Consider the following 5544-nt stretch of genomic DNA (forward strand, 5'->3'; position numbering starts at 1 on the left):
TTTGTAGCGGCCCTCCCCATGACTGGCAACGCGGGGAGGTGTCCGCTTCCTATCCCGAAGCAGACGCGGAGTTCGAGAGAGAACATGGCTGCCATGTTCTCTATAGCTGCTGCCTCCCGTTTCTTTTAACTTTAAACTCATATGGGATTACAAAGTTTAAATACAGCAACAAAGAAATTTTACAGCGAACGCATGCATCTTTAAGTGAGAAACGAAAGAATCCCGAACTTTTGGGTGCAAATGGAAAGGAGAGCGGCCAGAAAGAAGAGAGAAGCAAAAAACGTATATAAGGTGACTTTTTGTTTCGTTTCGGGGGAAAATATGTTTCTTGAGACAGGACTATAGAACTGTGTGAATATGACCGAGTTAGAGAACGAGATGGAAGAGGGCATGTTGGTGGTTGAGATGATTGTGGCGCAGTTTTTGGAAGAAAAGAAGAGAGAAGCAAAAAACGTATATAAGGTGACTTTTTGTTCCATTTCGGGGGGAAATATGTTTCTTGAGACAGGACTATAGAACTGTGTGAATATGACCGAGTTAGAGAACGAGATGGAAGAGGGCATGTTGGTGGTTGAGATGATGGTGGAGCAGTTTTTGGAAGCCCTGAAAGAAGGAATCCAAGAAGGTATCAAAGCGGGCATAAGGGCAACATCTGCAAGCTTATATGATTCACCTGCGATATCAGAGTCATCTCCTACCCAGAATTTGGAACCGGTGGAGCAGACTTTGGAGGCTGAACAAGAAAAGAATGATATGGAACTGCAACATACGTTGATAGCAAGAAAAAATAGCAGAGCAAACAAAAGAAGTCAATTGAAAAGAAAGAATAGGAAAGGAAAAGGAAAGACTTGCAAAGTGTTTAAAGTGAAGAGGAAGCAGAAAAGGGGAAGGCAACAGCGATTTGTATGGAAAATTAAAAGGGCCAGGACGAAACAGAGACAGACTTCTTTAAGAAGCAGTGAGGAGAGGCTGGAGACGAACTCCCATTGGTGTAAAAGAAAAGATTCTATCTACTCCGGATGGAAAAATTGATGATGTATAAAAGGCAAATTAAATTAGGTGACATTGTTTATAGATGTATAATGTGATCAGAGTGAGGTCAGGGTACAGAGCTAAGGGATTTTTGTATGTTAAGTATTACTGTTGCTGGATAGAAATAATTTGTATAAGGTAACAACTGGATGGAATATTTATGCACATATATTTTGGGTGTATGCATGGAACTGAAAAACCAATAAAAATATATATTAAAAAAAAGAAAAAAATGTTTAGTTTCTTTACTTATAGTGTTTACAATCTCTTGTTGATCCAACAAATCTTCATTCAATCACCATCTAGGTTTTCTCTTCCCCTCTTTAGATATCCATAATATTGGGTTGTGGTCTGAATTTACTTTTGGAATAATTTCCACTTTCAGTGTTTTTAAAGCTATGTCTCCAGTCGCCCATATCATGTCAATCCTAGAAAAGGAGTCATGTCTGTTAGAGTAAAATGTAAAGTCTTTAGTTGCGGGATTCCATTTTCTCCATAAGTCCTCCAACTTTTCTTGTTTGACCAACAAAAAAAAAACTTTTGGTAACTTCCCTATCTTTTAATCCAATTTCTTAGATTTCCAGTTCAGTTTATTATTGATCATACCATTAAAATCTCCTGTTAGTACAATCTGATCATAGGTCAGCTGGTCCAATTCTTGTGTCAAATCTTTGAAAAATTTCTCTTTTGCTCCATTAGGAGCATAAATATTTACAATCAGGGTTTTCTTTTGGTGCATAGTCATTTCCACGGCAATATATCGTCCTTTTTGTCTTTGAACATTTCTTTGGGTTCAAATTCCTTTTAATATATATTACAGTCCCTCTGTTCTTTTTCCCTGCCAATGAGTAAAATTCTTCTCCTAATTGTTTAGCAACCAAATATTTAAAATCTTGCTTTTTAATATGGGTTTCTTGCAAACAAATTATGTTACATTTTTGTTTTCCCAGCCAATGTTTCACAATTTTCCTTTTGTTAGGTGAATTAAGTCCACATTTACATTCCATGATATTAATTTGTAATCCATAGTGTTACAAATTTACTTATCTCCAAAGTCTTTGGAATTATCAAACATAAATCTGAGCATTTGTTCCACTGTCTTGATCGTCTGTCTTTGACTTTGGTAGTTAAAGCTTACTCCTTGTGGTATTTCCCATCTATATCTTATGTTCAACTGCCTCAATTTATTTGTTAGCCTCCGGAATTTTTTCCTGTCTTGGATGATTGCTCTAGGAAGTTCCTTCATTATTATTATCTTTTTTCCTTCCATTTCCAGTGGTTCAGTGAATTACTTCCTAAATATATCCTCTTTCATCCGTCTAGTTAGCAGTTGTACGATCACATCCCTTGGCAGATTCTTCTGTTGAGCATAAGCTGAATTCACTCTGTAGATCAAGTCAAAATTGTGTTTTATATCATCAAATTCTTCTTGTAGATAATCTGCAAAGGCTTCAATTACCCTAATGTGGATATTCTCATCTAATTTCTCTTCAACCCCTCTCAATCTGAGATGGGTCTGCATAGCTCTATATTCCATCATTGTATCAATCCGATGATTTTCTTTCACCACTGTTTCAACTTTTTTGTCTATATCTTGTGTTTTTTGCTCTATTTCAGCAGACTTTTGTGATTAGACTTTGGGATTCTTTTTTAATTTCTCCCACTTCTTTTTTAAACTCAGCCACCTCTGACACTACCAGCTCCTTCATTGTGGCCATGTTTTTGTCCTGAACTTCCTCCATCTGCTTTCCCAATCCTTGAATAGCCTCCATCATCCTTTTTTCCATAGCCTCCATTGCTGCTTGCCATTCCTGTTTGTCTTTGACTTTAGCCATCTTCGGGCTCGACCATGTAGCTGCTCTCTGTCTCTGTCTTAAATTCGTTGTTAAAATTTGTTAAAACTCTACCAACTTAGAATAAAATTTCACTTACACAGTTCAATTGTCCTTTATTAGCTTAGCCGAACCACTCTATTTTCTTGTTTCAGATTTTAAGTCCCAGCCAGAAATTTTAATTTTAAAAGTTAGTCCTCCCAAAAATGTCGGGCGCTTCAACTCTGTGGTTTTCTAGACCAGAGTAGTCCGCTTCCCTCTATCATTTCCTGTCTGTCCGCTTGTTCGTTTCCTCCTCCGAGTTTCTGGTGTCCCTCTTCTTTCTTCCTCCCCTTTTTTTTCCGGTCCGTCTCTTTACCTTCCGATCTTCTTCCAGTCTTCCGAATTCCTGTCTGTCCGCACTTCTGCGTCTCTTCTAGTCTCCCTCTCTGTCACTTCCGGAACACCGCCTTTTTTGTTTATTTCGGGATCTTCCCTCTCGTAATCTCGCATTTTCTCGGACGTTTCAGTCTCTTATCTCTCCCACCGCCACAGGAATGTTAAACAGTTTCAGTTTTATATAAATTTGCTTCTTTTATCAACCTTTTTAAATCTCCAACTTTGCTCAAATGCTTTTAAAGTTCATTATCGCTTGTCCGAATATTTCAACAATCGCCTTCAGCTGTTTCCCGGTAAGCAAAATGATATTCGTTACCTTGCTTGTTTATCTCTGGTTTTCGCACTGCCTCCTTCGGTCCAAGTTCTTTCCCTTTGTCTCATGAGGTCAGGAAATGGTGGTTTTAAGCTGACATCCCAGCTCGGTGTCATCCTTTAGTGCTGTACGCAATGCCCGCTTCGGGAGAGGGGATCAAAGTGTAACACAAGCCTCCTCTGAGGCTTGATCACACCAATCTCAACTCTCACTTGGGTCTTGATGCCTGCCGGTCATTCCCCCTGCCTGGGGGAAGCTGCGTTGGACAAATAAATCGTCCAAACCGCTGAAAGGAACCACCGTCCACCCTGAGCACTTACAGGGTGCGTTAAATCGCCATTTTACCCCGACCGGAAGCCTCTGGTTTGTGAACAGATACATTTCCAAACAAACTGTCTCCACTCTATCTAAATGTTTACTGCACTTCAAAGCAACAGGAGGGGTTGAACTTGGAGGGCATGTAGAGGAGCATCAAGGGGAGGTCCTTTGTGACTTTTTTTGTCTGTAGCTTACACAGTTTACAATGGTAAACTGACAGGTGGCCATTTTGACAGGCGCAGGTTCAGGAGTGTATAGAATGGATCCTGTATGAGCTAGAGACACCAAACCTGCAGGGGGTCTCTGACTGACTCTCCTCTACCGGCCCTCCAAGGTTAGGATTGGATTTACGGGGACTGAGTTACGGCCCCCCAAAGAAGGTGCCCCTGGGAAAGTGCTTTCTGGGGAAATGACAGGTGCAAATGTGTTTCTTGTAAAAAAAAGGGAAAGAAAAAGAAAACCTACCTTTTCATGTCTAAAAAGTCTAGCATACTTTAGGTTACTAAAGACCTTTAATATTTATCAATATAGTTTTAAAAGATTTCATGACTAATTCTTAAAGCCTGTTATAAGACCCCAAAAAAGCTTATTAGAACTATTTTTGTGTGAAGCAGAAATTCAAGTAGGAGAGCTTTCAAGGGAGTCCAGTAACTGTTGGGCTTCATGGACTGTTTCAGCTGACATCCATTCATTGTGTACATAAACATTTAATTTAAAGGGAAAATGTGAAGTATGTCTGATACCCCAATTCCTAAGTTTTTGTGTCAGAAGTGCAAATTGTCTCCATTTAACAAGAGTGTCTGAGTGGAGGTCGTGCAAAATTTGTATTTCTTTATTATCTACCCATACATTTTCCCCCCTTCCCACATATTTCAAAATAGAATCTTTGATTTGTAGGGTAGTGAAGGTAAGTAATACATCATGCGGTTTTTCTGGTCTCTTAGCAGTAATACTACCTGTTTGTTGTTTAGTTTCAATATCGGTTGCTGCACTATGTTCAATAGATAGGTAAGACTTCAAAATCTCCTCCAAGAAACCACTAGAACTTTTCAGTCTATATTTTCCCGAATCCCTCTGAACAAGTTTTGCTTCCTTCCTTTGTTTTGTATTCCCTCTAACTGATCTTCCAACTTTTCTAGTTCAACAGACCTATTCTACAAATTACGAATTGTATCTTCATCTTCTAATTGTTTTACTCTCTGTTCTAATTATGAGTGCTTTCCCTTTAAAGTTCTAATACTACAATTGCATTCTTCTGATATTTTTATTGATTAAACCAACTTTATTGTGTGTATTTTGTTGTCTTACTGATAATCAAGATATGTAATCTTACTGAATAATAAACACTGTTTTGACCCATGTAACAGCCAGTTTTACTGAGCTGGAGTTCAGGTGGCTATGTGCAGGGAGCTAGCAGAAGCCTGAACTATGCGCCACTTAGTCTATGTACCTCTGAAGCTCCCACAGTCACCCCTGGGACCCCAAGAATGGAGAAGTTCATGAGTCTGAGCATAAACGTGAACCAGAAGATGGAATGCATGCATAGCAGCACAGCAAAATCCCAGCAGCTGATCCTACTCAGGAGGAGAGAACTGAGTTCAGAGCTTTATTCTGCTGAAGCCAGTAGGAACAGTTGGGGTAACAAGGCAGCTGAAGCCTGACCTTTGCTGG

The 5544-nt window shown here is 39.3% G+C and overlaps 1 protein-coding gene across 1 annotated transcript in view; it reads left to right on the top strand.

Moving 5' to 3' along the window:
* The window catches only part of BRIP1 (BRCA1 interacting protein C-terminal helicase 1), a 191537-nt gene that overhangs the window by 102702 nt on the left and 83291 nt on the right, over nt 1-5544 (top strand). The window lies entirely within an intron of this gene.

The sequence above is a fragment of the Gekko japonicus genome, unplaced genomic scaffold (genome assembly GCF_001447785.1).
Source record: "Gekko japonicus isolate JY-2015 unplaced genomic scaffold, Gekko_japonicus_V1.1 scaffold476, whole genome shotgun sequence".
In the NCBI taxonomy this organism is placed as follows: Eukaryota; Metazoa; Chordata; class Lepidosauria; order Squamata; family Gekkonidae; genus Gekko; species Gekko japonicus.